The sequence below is a fragment of the Physcomitrium patens genome, chromosome 5, assembly GCF_059467195.1.
Source record: "Physcomitrium patens ecotype Gransden chromosome 5, ASM5946719v1, whole genome shotgun sequence".
Taxonomy (NCBI): Eukaryota; Viridiplantae; Streptophyta; class Bryopsida; order Funariales; family Funariaceae; genus Physcomitrium; species Physcomitrium patens.
In genome coordinates this window covers 2,546,543-2,568,767 of record NC_143414.1, presented here as the reverse complement: position 1 = coordinate 2,568,767, position 22,225 = coordinate 2,546,543, and positions in this window count along the sequence as shown.

Here is a 22,225-nt window from a genome sequence, read left to right as displayed (position 1 = left end):
TCAGTTTAGAAGAGGGTAATCCACAACTTCTAATATGCTTATATCTTATCAAAAAAAAGGGGTAATTCACTCTTAATCAAGATTAGACAAAGCTCTGATATTGTAGGTGTACTCTTGTCAATCTGTCAAGGACAAGAACTTGATGAAAAAACAATCCAGACAAGTGAGCCTTCACTCAAAGAAAGATAACAAAATATAAATAAATAAGTATATATATTGACAATGAAACTAGAATGGCTATTGCCAAAAGACAAGAAAACTAGAGATCCTTGAAATTAGACTGGAAGCAAGAAAAGAATTGACAAGAGTGAAGAAGGCTTCACTCTTGTCTCTATATATACTATCTAACTAAGGACTACATGGCGACGTTCTATAGGACCTCCAATATGTGTTGACTTTGTAAGACACATGCCTTGACTTACAAGGCAAGTTTTTCTATATGTGGGCCATATAGTTAGCTTGATCTTCAAGCTAACGACATGTGTGGCACATGGCCAACTTGTTGACCACGTTTCTAATCCAAAAAATTAATTAAAGACACCTATGAAGTCAAAGCAGCATCTATGAAGCTTCTAAGAAGCTTCCATATTAAATACTATAGAATTAACTTATTTTTATCTACTTATATATGTAATTACTAGCTTATATGAGTATGTCCATGACAGATATTTAGTTATTAGTCCAAAGAAGTACCAAAAGTTGATAATTTAGGATTAAATAGAATTTTTGTAATATTTAAAGATCTACTTATTGGAACAAAAAGAAATTTGGCATGATTTTAGAAGATTGATATATCAAGCTATATACCAATTTGGAGCTAAAGTTATTATTTGGAGACAAAAAAAATGTTACTCGAACTTCATCAACAACCTTGAAGTTGGCAACTAAGAGAGACTAATAACAAAAAATAAGTTAATTCTATTGCATTTTTTTCATAATTTACAAAATGGATTGGATTTAAAATAAATAATTAAATAAGCATATAAAAGACATATTATTTCACTAACATATAAAATTTTGTATCAATTAGATGGTTAAATGAAGAATTATAGTTAATTGTAGCTCACTACCTAGGATTAGGATTTGAAGAAAAAATTAGAAGTTACAAAAAAGAGACAAATAACAAAAAAATAGAATTTGTATTTGGTTGAGGTTATTAAGAAGAGTATTTTTGAGCACTTTGCATTAGCTTTAAACCCTTTTATATTGAAATTCAAAATTACTTTCTTCTTAATGGTTGAAATCTATTAAGATTATTTAGATAATTGCAACATATGACTTCACCTTCTATAGTCAAGTGCCTGAAGCATTTTCAAATAAGAAGACATATAATATGATATTAAAAAATAACAAGGTTTATTAGATTTCTTTTTTAGATATATTTATTTTTTACCAAAAGAAAAAAATACATCTTTTAATTAATAAAGAATGATTCTTTTGAAGCCAAAGCATTTCCATCTTCAAGCAATGAATTCAATATTTTTTTAAGTAAGTTCAATTGTGTATATCTTCTAATTTTCTTATTTATAATATTAAGAATAATTTTTTTAAGATTCATGATATTTTTAAATTAGAATTTTAAAAAAAATCATTCTATTTCAAAGAATGATTATACATTCCAAAAAATAAAGCATGATTACATATTCTTAAAGACTTTTCAATTAGATATTTTGGATACAACAAAATTTTGGAATTAATATCTAAAACTTTTTGGTAGCCTCAAATATCAAAGGCAGTTAAAGACTTTGTACAATCATGTGATATTTCTTCAAGTTAAAAAACTTCTTGTCATTGATCTCATGGACTTCTTCAGCCACTATCTATTCCAGAACAACCATGGTCTTCTATTTCTATGGACTTTATCATAGATCTTTATTTCTAAGAAGCTCAAGAATAAAAGATTAATATAAATATTTATTATAAGGAATAACTTCAATTCTATGTTGGTGATAGGGTAAGGTTACTTCATTGTAATATCAAGACTATTTATCTTTGTGATAAATTGGATTACAACAGACTTAGATCATTTCTTACATATGAAAAAATTAATCCAATTTCTTATTGATTATATGTACTAGAGTCTATAAAGATTTATCTCATATTTTATATATCTCTTCTTCAGCCATATAAGATAATAGATATATTAGAAAGACAACAAGTGCTACTTCTTCTTTTAGAGGTAAATAATAACCAAGAGCATAAAATCAAAGAAGTCTTAGAGTCAAAATGGTACTAAAATAGATTAGAATATCTTATTCATTGGCACAAATATGATACTAATAAATGTATATAAAAGTCGGCCAAAAATCTTATGAATGCAACAAAACAAATTGATATTTTTTATTAAAAATATCCATCAAAATCAAAATAAAGAATAGAAAATCTTTCCTATAAAATAATTAAAATTTAGAAAATATTTAATTTAAATTTATATTCCTATTTTTTAATTTTTATATATTTATGGCACTAAAGAGATGAAGATTCAACTAAAAGATTCAACTCAAAAGTCATCATTTGTTGATTTATTGGACAAGACATAATAATTATTACAACCATCAAGTTAATATAATTAAAATGAAGACCTTCAAAAATGACATATTCTTCCTCAAATAGATAGTAAGATACAAAAAATTTGATATTATGACCTTAAAAGAGACTCTCAATCTTTGGTGATTTTATTAGAGGTAAGAAAAATTCCTAATGGTCTTCCAAATATTTTGTTCGAAAGAAGTTACAAAAATTTCAATAATGATAATCTTTCTACCTTAGAATGGAATAATATTGGTGGCTAAGAGAACCTATTAACTACTTTTGAAGGAAATAAAAATCAAAGTATGTAGCAAATACAATTTGCCGCATCTTAGACTTTGTCAACATGTGATCACCACTCCTAATAGAACTCATTCTTAAAAAAGGGGATGATATTAAGAATATACATATTTATTCTAATAATTATTTAAATATTATAAAATTAATTTAATAATACCTTATAGAAAAGTTTTTTAAAAGCTAAATAGATGCAATTTCATCTTTATATGTATCTATAAATAATTCATAGATTAAATATTTGGCCAAAAAATTAGCCACATATTGCACATGTGTCATGAACATATACATGTAAGTCAATAATTACATGTATAAATAGGTAGAAGTAAGTAAAATTATGTAAAAGTAAGTTAATTCTATAGTATTTGATATGGAAGCTTCCTAGAAGCTTTATAGATACTGTTTTGACTTTATAGGTGTCTTTAATTGACTTTTTGGATTAAAAATGTGGTCAACAAGTTGGCCATGTGCCACATATATTGTTAGTTTGAAGACCAAGCTAATTATGTGGCCCACACGTAAAAAAACTTGCCTTATAAGTCAAGGCATGTGTCCTATAAAGTCAACACATATTAGAGGTCTTATAGAACGTTGCCATGTAGCCCCTAATTAGATAGTATATATAGAGATAAGAGTGAAGCCCACTTCACTCTTGTCAACTTCTTCCTTGCTTCCAATATAGTTTCAAGGGTCTCTAGTTTTCTTGTCTTTTGGCAATAGCCATTCTAGTTTTTTTATTAATATACATATCAAGTTATTTCTATGTTGTCATCTTTCTTTGAAAGAAGTCTCACTTGTTTATTTGTCTTTATTATGTTCTTGTCCTTGACAGATTGACAAGAGTATACTTACAATATCAGAGCTTTGTCTAATCTTAATTAAGAGTGGATTACCCCTTTTTTTTTTATAAGACATAATCATATTATGAATTGCAGATTACCTTCTTTTAAACTGATATTATTCTTAGTAGTTTCTTTGTTCTCAAGTCCTCTCTTCTATTTGTCTTGAGCGATACTAGACATGTTTTCTTTTTTAAGTGTTATCATGGCAGAACTTGCTAAAATGAAGAAAGCAATGGCACAAATGTAAGAGCAATTGAGGGAGTTAATGCTTGCGATGCATCAACTCAATTTACCACCACAAGAAGTAACAAGATTGGTAGGAAGTGAAGATATAGGAATGATTGGAGCTGCTTCAACATCGGTACCAAATCATATCCCTCATCCTATAGTGGAATGCCCTTCCAATGTTAGAGAACCAAGAATTACCCTACACGAGAAGTTTGATGGCACCAGATCAAAGTTTAGATGATTTATCAATCAAGTACAACTTATAATTGAACTTCAATCCCAAAGCTATTCAACTCCAGGATTGCAAGATAGATTTATTAGTACCCTTCTTTCAGGTTTAGCATTATCATAGTTTTCATCTTTTTTTTAATGACGAAATCTAATATTGAATAATCTAGAAGCTTTTTTGACAGAGTTTCGATCCATGTATAGAGAACATGATGCAATTCATGTTGCAACTAATAAGATCCATATTTTACGATAAGACAATCGATCAATAACATTGTATGTTTCATAATTTTAACAACTTGCAACTGATATCAAGTCGGATGATGCTTCACTTATTAACCAATTTCTCTATGGATTACAATATGAAGTACAAAAATTAATGCTCAACTTATCTGATCCTCAAACATTGAGTCAAGCAATTAACTTTGTTGTGAAGTGCGACAATCGCCTTTTTGAATTTTGATCTAGAAACCGTACAAGTGGACCTCAACATAACTATAATTCAATAGCAGCACCACCATCTCTTCAACACATACATTTGGAAGTAGAGGATATGCAAATTGATGCAGTATGTTTCAAACCTCTTACAGAGCAAGAAAATACTCGTCGTCATAAAGAAAGAATGTGCTTATATTATAGAGAATCTAAGCACATTGCTCAACATTGCCCAAAGAAGCGACGCAACGATAAAATGAGGAGTACAACAATCAAAGAAGATAGCATGTTGAAAAACGAATTTGTCTAGCTACAATAGAGACCGTTGTCGTATTGTAAATGCTTACAATATGTAAAAATTAGTTAAAACATATTATATGTTGATAAATCTAGATGTGTATTAGAGTGGCTAGTAGATTAAATTAAAAAGAGTTGGTATAAGAAACTTTACTTTGTTTCTTTACTTCTTTTGATTTTGACATTCAAATAAAAAAATATAGGACCTAAATGTTTAGTATGAAGCCTTGGGAGAAGGTGGAAGCCTAAGGATGAAAATCTAAACTAATAGGAGGCTAATTAGGAGGGATGAAAGTAAGGCATGGTCGGATGAAGGCAAAGAATGGGAAACTTCATCCCTATTGGTCGAAGGCCATCCACAATGGGCTTCAAGGAGGCTGTCCGATGCCTTTTGAGGGATTAGGATTCCTCTTTCGAAGGCATTTGGAGATAAGAAGCTAGGGTTGTAAAGTTTAGGATTTGGAGTACAATTTGTGTGCAAAAATTAGAGGATTTGGAGTTAGGATGAAGATGTTATAGCCGTTTGAAGTTAAGGTGTTAATTTAATACATACTGTTACTCTTTTGAAGATACAAGGAGCTGTACAGCAGCTTTTGAAGTTCGAAAGGTGAGACTGGAACGGTGATTTCAAGGCCTACATCTTTTATGAAAGAATTATTGCTTTTGGAGTTTATATAAAGGAGTTGTAAGGAGTTGAAGATGGCGCTTCCAAATCAAAAGCAGTAAGTAAGCGGTTTTGTTTGTAGTAATGGTTGGAGCCATAACTTAAGTTGTCAGATAAATTTTTGGCTCAAACTTTTTGGAAAATATAAAATTTTTTGTGAAGAAGATATAAAAGTAAATTTCGTGGCATTTAAACTTATATTTTGTGAGATATGAAGAAAATTTCACGTGGATATATAAAGACAAGGGTTTGAAGTAACTATTAGGGTTTTCAAGATATCTCAAGCTTTGTAATGAATTTGCGGTTAAAAATTGTTGTAGAAGTTAATAAGAATACATCAATACCTCATGTAAAATATTAGTTTGTTTGGACGGTCGGATTAGGAGATATGAGATGTTGAAGTTTGGAAAAATCTCCACATAAGAATATACAAGGTTTTAGAGGATTTTATCATATTTTGGATGTTGTTGGTTACTTGAGGCTTGTGTATTTGGTGTAATTGCTCAAAAAGGAAAAATTTATATATAAACTTAGGGCTTTCCTTATTTTCAAGCTTGATTGAATAATTAGTGATAGCCAAAGCCTAGCATTTTCTTGAGGCAAACTCTCTCTATCCCGACACCGTGCGACAGGAACCTTGTACAACGCCTAATAAAGGTCCTATCCTCTCCTCAAAACCCTCTCCATGTTTTATAATAAATTTTATTCTAGGACCTAAATATCTCAAAGCCTCTGCCTTGCTAGATTTAGGAGCCACAACATGTTTCTTAGATAAAAAATTTGCTAAAAGACATAGCATATTTTTAGTAAAGAAAACTAAACCTGTTCATGTAGAAGTCATAAATGGTCGTCCGTGGTCTTCAGGAGATATTACTCATGAAATCCTTTCTATAGAAATAGCAACTAATGGTCATTGTAGCTTTATAATATTTAATATCATTAGATCTCCTTCTAATCCAATCATTTTAGATTTATCATGGCTAGAAAAATATAATTCTAAAATAGATTGGACTTCTTGTAGTCTTGACTTTTTTGAAAGTATAAGTAAGAGTGTAATTAATCAAGTAAAAAGTCATAAGTCTAATATAATTAAACTTATATTTGTACGTGCAAGTGCTTTCTTGCATGCTGCAAAAGAAGGATCACCTTGTGTCATTTATGCCACATCTGTTTCTATTGGTGGGAAGACTTCAAGTGGCATTCTAAGCCAATATCAAGATTTTTAAGATGTATTTGAAAAAAATAATGTGGATACTCTTCCAGAACATCGTTCCTATGACTGCTCAATTGACCTTCAAGAAGGAGCACAACCGCCATTTGGACCAATCTACAATTTACATCAAAATGAGTTAGCTAAAGTCAAGGAATATATTGAAGAAAATTTGGCCAAGAACTTCATATGCCATTCCAAATCTCCAGCAAGAGCTCCAATTTTATTTCTGAAGAAAAAGATGGATCATTGCGGATGTATTGATTATCGAGGACTCAAAAAAATCACTATCAAAAATAGGTACCCACTACCTTTAATATCTGGACTTCTTGATCAGTTGAATCAAGCTAAGATCTATACAAAAATAGATCTACAGAGAGCATACAATTTGGAATGCATCAAAGAAGGAGATGAATGGAAGACTACGTTTCGAACAAGGTATAGATATTTTGAATACAACGTCATGCCTTTTGGACTTACAAATGCACCAGCAACATTCCAACATTTAATGAATGATGTCTTCTGGGAGTTTTTAGATGATTTTGTTGTTTGTTACCTAGACGACATCTTAATCTATTCTAAGAACTCAAAAGAACATGAACTTCATGTTCGCCAAGTATTACAAAACTAAGAGATGTAAGACTCTATGCCAAGATAGAAAAGTGTATATTACACACTACTTAAGTCAATTTCTTAGGATACATCATTTCAAATGACAGACTTATGATGGATTCTAAGAAAGTTCAAATTATTATAGATTAGAAGATTTCAAAAACGGTAAAAGATGTCCAATACTTTTTGGGATTTGCCAATTACTATCGAATCTTCATCAAAGACTTCTCTCAAGTTGCTGCTCCACTTACACATTTGACTTGCAAAGACAAACTTCAATGGAATCAAGAAGTAGAAGTAGCATTTGAAGCTTTGAAGAGAGCATTTATTTCTACATCAATCTTGTATCGCGTCGATTTTTCTAAACCATTTTTTATGGAAACAGATGCATCAGACTTTGCTTTGGGTGCCATATTGTCACAAATGGAAACAGATGATAAACTTCATCCAATAGCTTTTCATTCCAAAAAAATTTCAGCAGCCGTGATCAACTACGAGATCCACGACAAAGAACTTTTTGCAATTGTGGATTCATTTCAAGAATACTGCCATTATCTAGAAGGTGATTCTAGCCCAGTCAGAGTATATATGGATCACAAGAGTCTTAAATATTTTATGTCAGCATGTATTTTGAATCGTTGCCAAGCCCGTTAGAGTATGTCTTTATCAAGATTCGAATTCAAGATCACTTATTGACCGGGAAAACAACAAGGTTTGTTAGATGCAGTTTCTAGATGATCTTATCTTGTATCAAAGGAAGAAAATGTTACTTTTGATCAACAACAGATAATTCTCTTGAAGCCAGAGCATCTTCATCTTTGAGCAATGAAATCAACAATAACTGTTGATTCAACTTTCATTAAGAAAGTTCAGTCAAGTATGTCTTTTGATACTCTGATTCATGATATTAATGAAAATCCTTCAAAGCTCATGATACTTCTAAGTTTGAATTCAAGAACAATCTACTATATTTTGAGGGACGCCTATATGTTTTAGAAGGTGAAGCTCAATAATGTGTTCTTCAAGCTCGTCATGACTTTCCAGCAGCAAGACATTTTGCATACAACAAAACTTTAGAACTAATATCCAGAGACTTTTGGCAACCCCAAATGTAGAAAGCAGTTAAAGATTTTGTACAATCTTGTGATGTTTGCTCGAGATCAAAAACTCCTCGTCATCAACCTTACGGACTTCTTCAGCCATTATCCATTCCAGAACAACCATGGTCTTTTACTTTTATGGATTTCATCACGGACCTTCTAATTTCCGGTTCATATGACTTTATATTCGTGATAGTAGATCATTTTACCAAGATGGCATATTTTGTACCATGTACAAAATCTATCACAGGTGAAGAAACAGCTAAGCTCTTTCTTGACAATATCTATTGCTATCATAGATTATCCAAGGATATTATATCAGATAGGATAATTCAATTTGTATAAAGATTTTGGCGGACTCTTTTCAAGATTCTAAAAGTGGATATAAAACTATCTTTGTCATTCCATCCTCAAACTGATGGCCAAACGGAGCGTGTTAATCAAGTTTTGAAGTAGTATTTAAGATGTACCATTAATTACCAATAAGATAATTGGACAACTCTTTTGCCATTGGCAGAGTTTGCTTACAATAACAAGATATATTCTTCTATAAAACAAACACCTTTCTTTGTTAATTATGGTTATCATCCACAACTTGATATTTTTAACTTTTTAAAAGTTCATAATCCTTCTGCAAAAGATTTGGCAATTCATTTGTCAGAGCTACATGCAACGATGAAGGCATAGTTAAAAGAAGCTCAAGAATAACAAAAGGTCAATGCGGATGTCCATCGAAAGGAACAACCACCATTCTACATAGATCATAAGATAAGGTTACTTCGTTGTAATATCAAGACCACTCGTCTTTGTGACAAGGTGGACAATCGAAGGCTTGGATGATTTTCTATTTCTATACAAATCAATTCAGTTGCATATCGTTTACATCTACCGGTGTCCTATTACGTGCTTTCTTGCTCGAAAACATGCCGGGCGTCTGGCTGTAGAAGGTAGTATGGAGATTCACCAGTAGTCAAGCATTCTATCAGTTTTTGAGTGTAAGAATATAAACGACTGCAAGAATACACCGTAAATCTATACGGATGCCCCTTCGACTGCTCGCCAAAGTCCTTTTTGTCCCAGCCGGTAGCTCTCTAAACGTTACAGAGAACCCCGACCAACCCAAACTGTTAATCTTTGATACCGCTTTGTACTTACGATCTTGTATCCACAAACTGTCTTGTTAGATTAACCCAATAAATTTCATTCACTCCGCATACTCAATCCTATAGACACCCTTTTAATTCTCCAATTACAGACGTAACTCCGATTTCACAAAACAGTCAAGAGTGATCACACCCACTTCATTAAAAATCCCGATTCACCATTACAACACTGACTTCAGCAACGATTGCCTCAGTCTTCCCAAAACCCTATGAAGAAGAAAAACCCAATTCTCTATCTTTTCTTCCCCAACCCCTAAGCATGAAGCTAACTCTCTCCTATCTTCAAAAACTCCCCATAAAAAAAATAAAAAAAAAAAACCCCCTCCTAAACCTTATCCTCTGAATTTCTTCAATCTTCCGTCTTAGATCCAGAATTGGCTCCCGCCGTCAAGCTTGGATCCGAAATTGGCTCTCATCATTAGAGCTTTTCCCCTCGTTTTTACCTTTAAGAGATCTTTTTATCGAAAACAACGTTCCCCAAAACGGCACAGAGAACAGGACAGCCTGAAACAGAATCGAAACCCCATAATCGGGACCACATTGAGTCGCCCGACCAATTCAGGTCTCATATTGGATAAGAGTCCAGTAGTAAGACCCGGATTTTTCCATAATTAGACTGCATTGGGTTGCCCAACCAATTCAGGTCTCATATTGGGTAAGAGGACCCGGATTGGATTCTCGAAATTGGATCCAATTGGCTCTTCGAACCAGGCTCACCCGTCGTGTGAATTGGTCCTTTTCCTTCCTGCTGACTCCCGTTATTGGAATCGAATGGAGCATTTCAGTATGCCCCGGCTGACTGTAACGGGGTGACTGAACCTGGCTACTCAGTATTTGCACTGGAGTTGGTCGTTGCTCCCAATATTCGAGGTAACTGAACATTAATAAAAGTCCCTTTTCTTTATGTTTTCATGGTATACTCGTGTTATAACACGACATCCACCCCCTCTGAACTTGTGCATCCTCCGGTATGCACCAATTTATCCAATTGCTGTTTGATTTAGAATATATCCTCTACGTCTTTGTCCAGTTCGTCTTCGTCACCTTCATTATCCAAATCACTTTCAATCTCTTGCTGCAAAATCTCTATACTTTCATTAAGGTCTTCCATATTCATCTCCACGTGTCTTCGTTTAAATATTTTTACTCGCTTCCCTGCAATTGGTATTTTTAATTTTGTACCATCTAACTCCCGTAATGAGTAAGTCGCATTATCATGAACTGTTGTTACCACATATGGTCCAAACCAACGTTTTGAAAATTTCCGCAAAGTACTATGTTGATTATCCAGACTATTGTCATAAATAAGTACCCAGTCACCTTCTTCAATTGCTTTAGGTCTCAATCGATGTTGATTATCGAATCGCGCCTTGTTTTGTAACCTTGCTCTTTTTAACCTTTCCAATGCTATCTGCACATCTTCCGATCTTTGCTCCAATTGTCGAATCCTAATAGCCAGAAGTTCTTCTCTTGTCAATCCATCTTCCCATTGTAGCATACTCCAAGTAAGTACCTTTTCTTCAATCGGCATAATTGGTTTTTGACCTGTCATAAGTTCTACTGGCATATATCCTGTCACCGAACTATGTGTTGTTTGATCAGCCCATAATGCAAATGACAAAAGCCGTGGCCACTCTTTAACTTCCCCATTACAAGCTTTAACTAATGCTTTCACAATCGGTGGGTGACCGCGTTCGCTTTTTGCATTCCCTTCCGGATTATAAGCAGTAGTCAGTGATAGTTTAACTCCACATCTTTCAAAGAACTTACGAGCTTCTTGTGCATTTAATTCTCCACGATCTGCAGTGATTTTTCTTATGCATCCGTAGCGGCAAATGACATCTTCAAGCAAAAACCTACAAATCCCCTCTATAGATTTTGTCCTCAATGCTCTTCCTTCTACTTAATTTGATAAATCTTCACGAGCTAAAACCAAATATCTCATCTGCCATAACCCAACCGGCATAATAACCAAATCAACAACCCATTTAAAATGAATAGCCAGAGGATACGTAGGATGAAGACCATCTCGATGTCGGATATTAGAATACGATTGACAGATTTCACATGACTCTACAAATGAGAGCACATCTCGATATATATTTTTCCACTAATATCGTTCCTTGAATTTAGCAAAAGTAGCCCAGATTCCTCTATGCCCTGCCCATAAACTATCATGAAACTCCTTTAATAATTTTAGTCTTTCTTCTTTTTTGCCTATCACTCATTGTGGCATCTCAATTCCTTTCTTCGGTCTCTTCCATAAGAATCCATCTCGAAGTAAAAATCCATATGCTTTTTTTCTTATTTGTTTGAATTTTTCTATAGACCAATTCCCCTGCTTAGTCAAGGTATTCAAGTAATGACCAATATCCAATAATTCTCCTTCATAAGATTCTTCAAGAAATAGCTTGTCTTCTCTGTTGAGATTTGATATTGAATAGAATTTCATTCCGACGTCATCAATGTCTTCAACCATTTCGTCCTCCATCTTGTATCTTGCTCGAGATAGCATGTCTGCTACTAAATTGTCTTTCCCAGTAATATGCTTAAATTCTGGATTTAGTGACTTAATATAAGCAATCCATCTCAACATTGCAATATTTGGCATTGAACAGTTAATAATCATTCCAAGCAATGGCAAGCAATCTGTTTCAATTACTACTACTGCCCCAATCAAATAATCCCTTTCAGCTTTCATAGCCGAAACGACTCCCCAAAGTTCTCTTTTGACTTGCGAATATGCACGCTGACGAATACTTAAAACTTTAGCCCCAAATCGAACTGTAAATCTATTCCCACTGGAATCATCTTGACCCACAGCCCATCCAATGGCAATTGGACTAGCGTCCACAGTAAGAATCACTGGTCTATTGCACTTATAATCAACCTTCTTCAATATTGGAGGTGACATCAATAATTTCTTCAATCTTTGCATTGCCTGAATATGCCTTTCTTCCCATTTAAATTGGTAACCCTTGTGTAACAGTTCATATAATGGATCCGCTATGTGAGCAAAATGAGGGATCCAGATTCGATAAAATACACATGCACCCAAAAACCTGCGAACCTCTGTTAAAGAATCAAAATCTTCTTTCATCCTTCCAATTGCATCAACTTTAGTCGGATCTGGTTTTCTTCCATAAGATCCACATAAATGTCCAACAATCACAACCTCTCGTACTCCAAATACGGACTTCATATCCGATAATTATAAGATGAACTTCTCCATGCCGAGTTAAAATCTTTTCACAATCTTGTATATAATCAACAACATATTTGCGACACTCCCTCGAATCTAAAGTTTCATCCTTGTCTCCTTCTCTGCACCCTTTTATAGGAACATCATCCAGAAAAGTCATAGTCTTTTCCGGAATAAAATCTCTCAATACCTTATTCATCCCATTCATCATATGCGCAACTGAGTTGGTCGCGCCTTGAGGAAGAGTGCACATTCTAACCAATCCAAGTGGTGTCCTCATTGTTGTCATATCTCTACTTCCTTCGGCAAGTTGAAATTGATCATAACCTGAATACAAATCACCCATTGAATAGATCGCCCTTCCAGCAAACGCCTCAGAAAATTCATCCACAATAGGTCCAATTCCTGCATTCCTGACAGTTACTGCATTCACCGGTTGCATATCTTGAATAAACCGTAGTGACCCATTCTTCTTAGGTACCGTAAACCATCGACTAGAATACGGTGCAAACGAGGGTTCCAATATTTTCATCTTTATCTTTTCTTTTAATAGCTCAACCAATTTAGGTAAATATGCCCTTGGTATTGGAATCGGTCTTAGATTCCAAGGTACTTGTGGTACAGTGAAGATAACCATAGGTGTTATAATATTTGGATCCACACACCCAATTTCATGAGATTCGAAAGCAAACGATTTACCTTGTTTAGCCAACATCTTTTTGAAGCAAGTAATTTCCTCCAGCAATAAAGAACCATCAGAACCAATCTTCAATTCTTCAAAAGTCTCTTCAGTAAACTGATGTCAAATACTCATTGGATTTCTTAAACTTGCTTCTTTTGATGCTTCTCCCATTTGTTCTTTAAAATCTTCTGGTAATGGTCCGGCAACAAGCTTTACCTTCTTATCTGTCATTTTATATCTCGTCTCTACAGTGACTTCTGGTGCTTGAAAAGATTCAAGTATAGTATAAACCTCTCTTGAATGAATCTCAACAATCTTATCATTATCCCCTAACCCAATAGATGTAATCAATTCCAATGAATCTTCCAGTCCATTTTCTTCATAAACACCTAAAATCCTCTCATCATCTTGCAATGTACCTAACTTGCATAATTGTCCTTCAATATCATATAATCTTTTTCTTTCTTTTCTTTTAAAATCATCAACTTTCTTATACATAATATTTCCATTCTCCAATATACCAATAAAACTCGCATCAAAGGCACCTTCATCTCGCAAGAGTACCTCCTCTTTTGTACCTCCATAATCTCACTTTACAGTGGTACCTCCCCAAAATCCTTAAATCCTTCAACATTCTTGGCAATGGTTTCTCCCTCAACCTATCTCGATTCCGTTCATGGTTAGGAGGTACTGTTAGAAATTGTACAGCTTTCCTCCCATCCTCGCTCCGTATCCTTGCATAAGCAGAACCATCATCAAGTACTTTTGTTTTCATCCGTGTTGCCATAATATAAGGTTGTCCTAAAATCAATAGATAAGACGTTGTATCTTGAACAAAGAAATGGTGCTCCGTCGCAACATCCATAATCCAAATTTTGACATCTGGACAAGCTCCAGATAATTCGCCCCGTGTGTTATTAGCTGCTCGAATTGTCCATCCATGTTCCATATCAATTGGCCATTTTTTCTTCTTATAAAGATCTTTAGACATGAGATTTATTTCAGAACCATGGTCGACTAAAGCAACTATTGGTTCTTCTATATCTCCTACTTTTACCAATACCTCAATAGTTACCCTTGCCCAATGTTTTCGAGTATAATGGCTCAAAGTTTCCATTTCCTTGTCACTATAATCTTTGAAACGTACTCGTTGATTATACCCATTCTTTTCATTTGTTGATTGCTTGTAACCAATATCAACCTCTTCTTCATCTCTATATATTCTTGCATCAATAGCATGATTCATTCCAGTTTCGCCCATTAATTGCCTCTTTCGCTTAATGCTGTCAATGATAACATCATGAAACTCCTTCTTTACGATTTCCAAGACTTCTTTCAATGTGAATTCCACCTTAGCGTTTAATATACGTTCTTCCAACACCCTTTTCACATTTGTTGCCGCTTCAATGTCAGAAAGTAGCTTATAAGCAATTGATTTGCCCTTATCTATTGTCTCCTTTGTTTTTTCTCCCAATGATGTTGATGTATCCTTTACATGCAATTCTTGTGAAGCTACCTCCCGAGCCTTGTCTCCTCGAGTTTGCCTCTTAGAAGAATTTCCTTCTCTAGTATCATCAAAATTTCCTCGTCTCTTCTCTTCCATCAAAGCTTCATGTTGGCTCTTAGCAATATATGCATGAACTGAAAGAGACTCAACAGGATCCTCCCAACCTGTTCTACCTCGTATTGTAGCTGCAGTCCTCAATAATGCTTCTCGAGATAATTTCTCTTCTTGCATTGTAGAAAAAATAAAAGCCCAAAACTCACTAGTTTCTGTACTTCCACCAATTTCATCATCTACTCTAGTACCACAACTTGCACTTTCTCGTGCTACTGTTTCATGTTCTTTTAAGTAATCTTGAAGCAATGCTCTTATTTCTCCCTTGCCAAAATTGGTTTGAAGAAGATCATCCCTATCTTTCAATGCTATCTTCCCATCTTTCTAGCAAATAATTCCCTGCCGTATCATATTATTAATTTCATTGCAATCTTTTCTAGTGTGTGAAGCATCATCACACCAAATGCATCTTTATACATATCCTTGTTTTGAAACATTCTTCAAATTGTTTATAGAAGTATTCTCTTCAAGTCTTGCCAATTTGATTTGAAGATCTCGCATTCCTTGTATAATTTCTTCCATCCCCACATCTACTTTCTTTGATAAGGATGTCGAAGGTTGAACTGTAGGCATTGTTGGTGGTATTGTACGTACTGGAGCTTTGGGTGCTTGTACTATTTTTGGAATATTACTCCTATCCTTCTTCCTTTCTTTTTTTGTAAGCAACCCCACCGCATCTTCAATGTTCTTCTACTTTGTTGTCAATCCTTCATCTTCTTCTTTGTCTTCAAGAAGGAGTTCTAATTTCTCTTGCAATTCTCCATCAGCAGCTTGAAGAAATAGATCAACCTTGTTCGGCTCCAATGTCAATTTTTCTACCCTCGATAATTGAGAGTACTGCCTCTCAAATTCCCTTAGTAGCTCTGTTGCTTGCAATTTCTTATTGGGCCATTCAATCCATTCCAGAAACAGCTTCTTAGTAATGCGATCAGCATCTTCCAAGAAATATTTGTCTTTCAATGCATGTAAAAAAACCTCCCATGAATTCCCATAACGATCCGTAATCAATGTAATGTGGTCTCTCATCTCCGGTATCGTGGCAAGTCCAAATAATTCAACCATTTTCTTCTCAAAAACCCGATTTAATTCCAATTCACGAACATAACATCTTAAATACCTTGAAATATTCCTCCCATCAAATTGATCAATTTTATTGACCACTGCTTGCAATGCTTTGGTTGCCAAAGCTTCCTTTCGATTATTGCTTTGTTGTTGCTGCATTGCTAATGAGAAGGCTTGAAACATACTAGCAATAGATGGATCCATGTGCATACCTTGTCTTTTAGAAGAATCCTCACCAAAAACTCCTCCCAAAAACCCTTTAAAATTTTTATTTTCATTTTCATTAAAATAATGATAAAATCAACCAAAATCCAATACCTTCCACCTCAAGCTTTCACGTCGGGTTCACCACTTATATCATATTACGTACTTTCATGCTCGAGAACGCGTCGGGTGTCTAGCTGTAGAAGGTAGTATGGAGATTTGCCAGTAGTCAAGCATTCTATCAGTTTTTGAGTGTTAGAATATAAACGACTGCAAGAATACACCGTAAATCTATACGGATGCCCCTTCGATTGCTCGCCAAAGTCCTTTTTGTCCCAGCCGGTAGCTCTCTAAACGTTACAGAGAACCCCGACCAACCCAAACTGTTAATCTTTGATACCGCTTTGTACTTACGATCTTGTATCCACAAACTGTCTTGTTAGATTAACCCAATAAATTTCATTCACTCCGCATACTCAATCCTATAGACACCCTTTTAATTCTCCAATTACAGACGTAACTCCGATTTCACAAAACAGTCAAGAGTGATCACACCCACTTCATTAAAAATCCCGATTCACCATTACAACACTGACTTCAGCAACGATTGCCTCAGTCTTCCCAAAACCCTATGAAGAAGAAAAACCCAATTCTCTATCTTTTCTTCCCCAACCCCGAAGCATGAAGCTAACTCTCTCCTATCTTCAAAAACTCCCCATAAAAAAAATAAAAAAAAAAAACCCCCTCCTAAACCTTATCCTCTGAATTTCTTCAATCTTCCGTCTTAGATCCGGAATTGGCTCCCGCTGTCAAGCTTGGATCCGAAATTGGCTCTCGCCGTCAGAGCTTTTCCCCCCGTTTTTACCTTTAAGAGATCCTTTTACCGAAAACAACGTTCCCCGAAACGGCACAGAGAATAGGACAGCCTGAAATAGAATCGAAATCCCGTAATCGGGACCACATTGAATCGCCCGACCAATTCAGGTCTCATATTGGATAAGAGTCCAGTAGTAAGACCCGGATTTTTTCATAATTAGATTGCATTGGGTTGCCTAACCAATTCAAGTCTCATATTGGGTAAGAGGACCCGGATTAGATTCTCGAAATTGGATCCAATTGGCTCTTCGAACCAGGCTCACCCGTCGTGTGAATTGGTCCTTTTCCTTCCTGTTGACTCCCGTTATTGAAATCGAATGGAGCATTTCAGTATGCCCCGACTGACTGTAACGGGGTGACTGAACCTGGCTACTCAGTATTTGCATTGGAATTGGTCGTTGCTCCCAATATTCGAGGTAACTGAATATTAATAAAAGTCTCTTTTCTTTATATTTTCACGGTATACTCGTGTTACAACACGACACTGGAGTCAATAAAAATCCATCCAGTATTCTACATATCTCTTCTTGAATTATATAAGATAGTGGACATAACAAGAAAAAGACAAGCTCCACCTCCTCTTATAGAAGTAGATAATAATGAAGTGTTTGAAGTGGAAGAAGTCTTAGATTCAAGGTGGCACCAAAATAAATTGAAATATCTTATCGATTGGCTTGGATATGATATTAGTGAACCCACATAGGAGCCAGTAAAGAATCTTGTAAATGCAACAAAGGCGGTGGAGGCTTTTCATCGACGACATCCATCAAAATCAAGATGAAAACCTTCTTTATAAAAGAAACAAGATCTAGGCAAGATATCATTCTACTTTTAATCCTTGTTTATAGCTTCTTTGTAGTTGTAATGCTGAGGAGATGGAGAACCAACAACCAGTGGATTTGACTCAAAAGCCTTCATTTGCTAACCTACCAGATGAAATATTACGATTGTCTCAACCTTCAAGATAACGCAATCGAGATGAAGATCTTCAAGAACGACATGTTCTTCCTCAAATAGATGGCAAAATATAATGTATTTGATATCACGACCTTAAAAGGGACTCCCAATGTTTGGTGATTTTACTAGAGGTAGGAACAACTCCTGATGGTGTTTCAAATGTTTTATTCGAAAGAAGTTATGAAGACCTCAAGAATGATTAAATAACTAGGTGGTCTTTCCGCCCTAGTATAGGACACTACTGATGGTTGAAAGGTCCTATCAATCATCTTCGAAGAGAACAAAGATCAGAGTATGTGGCAAATACAACTTGTCGCATCATAGATTTTTTCAACATATGATTATCGCCCCTCGTGGAACTCATCCCCAGAAAGGGGGGTAATGTCACGGACATACACATAGAAGCCAATAATTACATGTATAAATAGGTAGAAGTAAGTAAAAGTAGGTAAAAGTAAGTTAATTCTATAGTATTTAGTATGGAAGCTTCTTAGAAGCTTTATAGATGTTGTTTTGACTTTATAGGTGTCTTTAATTGACTTCTTGGATTAGAAACGTGGGCAATAAGTTGGCCATGTGCCTCACATGTTGTTAGCTTGAAGACCAAGCTAACTATGTAGCCCACACGCAAAAAAACTTGCCTTATAAGTCAAGGCATGTATCCTATAAAGTGAAGACATATAGGAGGTCCTATACAACGTCTCTACATAGCCCCTAGTTAGCTAGTATTTATAGAGACAAGAGTGAAGCCGTCTTCACTCTTGTCAAATCCTTTCTTACTTCCAGTCTAGTTTCAAGGGACTCTAGTTTTCTTGTCTTTTGGTAATAGCCATTCCAATTTTTTTTTAATATACATATCAAGTTATTTCCATTTTATCATCTTTCTTTGAAAGAAGTCTCACTTGTTTATTTGTCTTTATTATGTTCTTGTCTTTAACAACATGTTAATAGCTTGTAGTACAAGCTAATGATGTGTCACATATATAAGAATCTTGCTTTGCAAGTTAAGATAGGTGTCTTATAAATTGGACATGCGTTGAAAGTTCTTTAGAATATTATTGTGTAGCTTCTAGTTAGAGAGTATATATAGAAGCAAAATTGAAGCCTTCTTTACTCTTTTTGATGCCTTTTAAGTCCCTAGACTTATTTCAAAATTTTATAGTCTTTTTATCTTTGGCAATAGTCATTGTAGTTTAATATCATATCATCTTTGAGTGATTTTTTAGCATTTTTTAAGTGGCACAAGAGTATATTGATCTTTTAGTTTTTTGAGATTTATATCGTTGATAATAAACTAAGAATTTAAAATTTAAAATTTAAAATTAGGATTTAAGATTTAGAATTTAAGATTTGGAACTAAAATTTTGAATTTATGATTTAAGACTTGAATAGGATTTAGGATTCAAAGTCATGGTAGGATTTAGAATTTTAAATTTTTGAAAGTTAAAACCTTCTTTGGAGAATAATATAATTGCTTTCAAAAAAGGATTTATTCTCTTATTTTTTCAATATATGATTTATCAACTTATTCAAAGACAAAAAGATTCAAAGATGACTTGGAATTTATTGAATTATGTTTTAAATATATTTAAGAGACAATAGAATAATTAATAGAAACTAGAGGCATAGTGTTTTTGTAAAGCAAGATTCTTTCTCTACAATAGCAATATCGTGTATGTCATATGACATACATCTAACTTACAAGTCACTTATATAATTTGTAGGGTGTATTTTTGATATGTATGCTACATGGCCAACTTATAATACATGTGGCTAAATAAGTAACATGTGGCCAACAAGTGGACCAACTTCTCAACCTATTAATCACTTATAAATATGTGGAAAGTCTACATAGCTTCTAGAAAGCTTCTTAAGAAGATATCAATAATTTAATCTATTTCTACTTATTTCTACATAGTTCTATTTATCTATATAAATATATTAATAAATATAATTATGAGTTGTAACTACATCCAATTAAATGATTGATTATAACAAAGAATTTTTTTTAAAAAAATGGTATTTATTTTTTTTCTATGCAAATTTAATCTAAAAAATAAATAAGATGTCATAAAACCTATATAAAGAAGGATGAAGAAAAAAAAAACATTATAAAAATATGACTTTTTTGATATATATTTATATGTATAAGAGAGATTAGGAATAGATAAATAAAAAAGAAATTATTAAAATATATATATATATATATATATATATTAAAACATATAAAGATATATGTATGTACAATATTTCACTTGAGTTTTGATCACTTTTAGTATTTGCATTCTTCTAACTTCATATAATTATTGAAATCATACTTAAAATTTTAAAAATATACAAAGGAAATATTAAATTTATCTACTTAACACTTAAATTGACCTACATGTCTCCACTTTGCTCCCACACTACTTGAGGTTTTGCACACCTTTACCAATTCCTAACTTTTACACTTGATAATGTGCACATTTTGCAAGGAGATGAAATAGATAGAAAATAGAACTCTTAAAAAGAGTTGTAATGGAATAATTTAAAGAAAGAGATAAGAATTTGAGTGTGAGAGACCAGCTGCAAAGCTAGAAACAAACAATAAGAAAATTATATTAGATCAAAAGGAAACTGGAGAGATGTTAGAAGTTAATTGGAAAGAAGAATCCTCAGGAGAGATGTAGTAAAACTAGAAGTTTTTGAGGATACCGAATGATAGAAATGTTAATGGTTATTTGTATTTTACTTATTGTGGGCCAATTTAATATTCCCCTGTTTAAAGCACTTCTCCACAATATCATCCTCAATTTCATTACTATTCTTCTTATTGTGAAAAAAACAACTCAAAGCAATGCCGATCTTATCGTCCAGACAGTTACTTTTGAATGGGCAGGATCTGAGTCTCCAACATCTCTCCAACGTGCTTTTGAATAGATAGGATTCACCTCCAACAAACAATGACATATACCCAAATGTTTAACTGACCACCTTCAAACATAATCTATGACAATTAACACGGATGACTGCATACTCCTTGAAGATTGACATGAACAACCTGTACTTGTGTTTATTAGGGTATACTATGTTTTTATTTATTTATTTATTCTTTTTAACCTACCTTTCAACCTGGCAACATGTTCAATCTCACAAATGCATTCATTAGAGTTCATCCTGATACATATCAGAGGAACCTGTGCATAAATATTTACTAAACAAGAAAAGTGTGTCTGGATTTCAATCGATGTGTGAAAGGGCATACTTAACAACCTACTTTCTCATTAGTATCTAACATTTATCTTAAGGCCACAGATAAAATAGAATAATCAGCAGACACTCTGTGTAGAAATACACGAAATTGCAGAATGACTATACTTGCAAGATGCACATTTTAACATACCTCATTGAAAATTTGTTGCAGCCATCAAAACTTCTGCAACTGGTTCCAGGTACTTGAAAAAGTTGGTCTAATCGAGTAGACAACGATTATTTCCTTTCAGTTAAAGATTCCAACTGCGAGCATTTCCAACTAAGATTCACAAATTGGTGTGAAGGAAATAGAAACTACCTAAGGGGCCACCGTATTTGAGGTCACGGCAAGCTATCCACGATTACAGCTTGCACAGTTCTTGACCATGGTTTAGCAAATCAGAGATTCTATACGTGTTTTCAGAGACTTCTATGATATCCTAAGCCCCTTTGCAAACCAATGCTAGTTCCTCAAAACCAGCACAACCCAGCTCAGAGGCACAAAGTAATGGTTTGCTGGGGAAACACACCTGCATTTATCACATTAAAAACACTCTCTTGGAAAAGCAAACATCTAAAGAATTGGAAAAGGAAACAAAAGTAGCAACAGCCCACTGCTAACATTTTTAAAGCAAAGATTGACAGGTACATTCCCTTTCAACAATGTGATTCATCGTCGACTAATCTACAAAAAAAGATCAATGGAGGTACAACCTAGCAACCACAGACAAGACTCTCGTACTCACATTGTAACGACAGGCCAAATCTAATTGACTTGATTTCTTGCA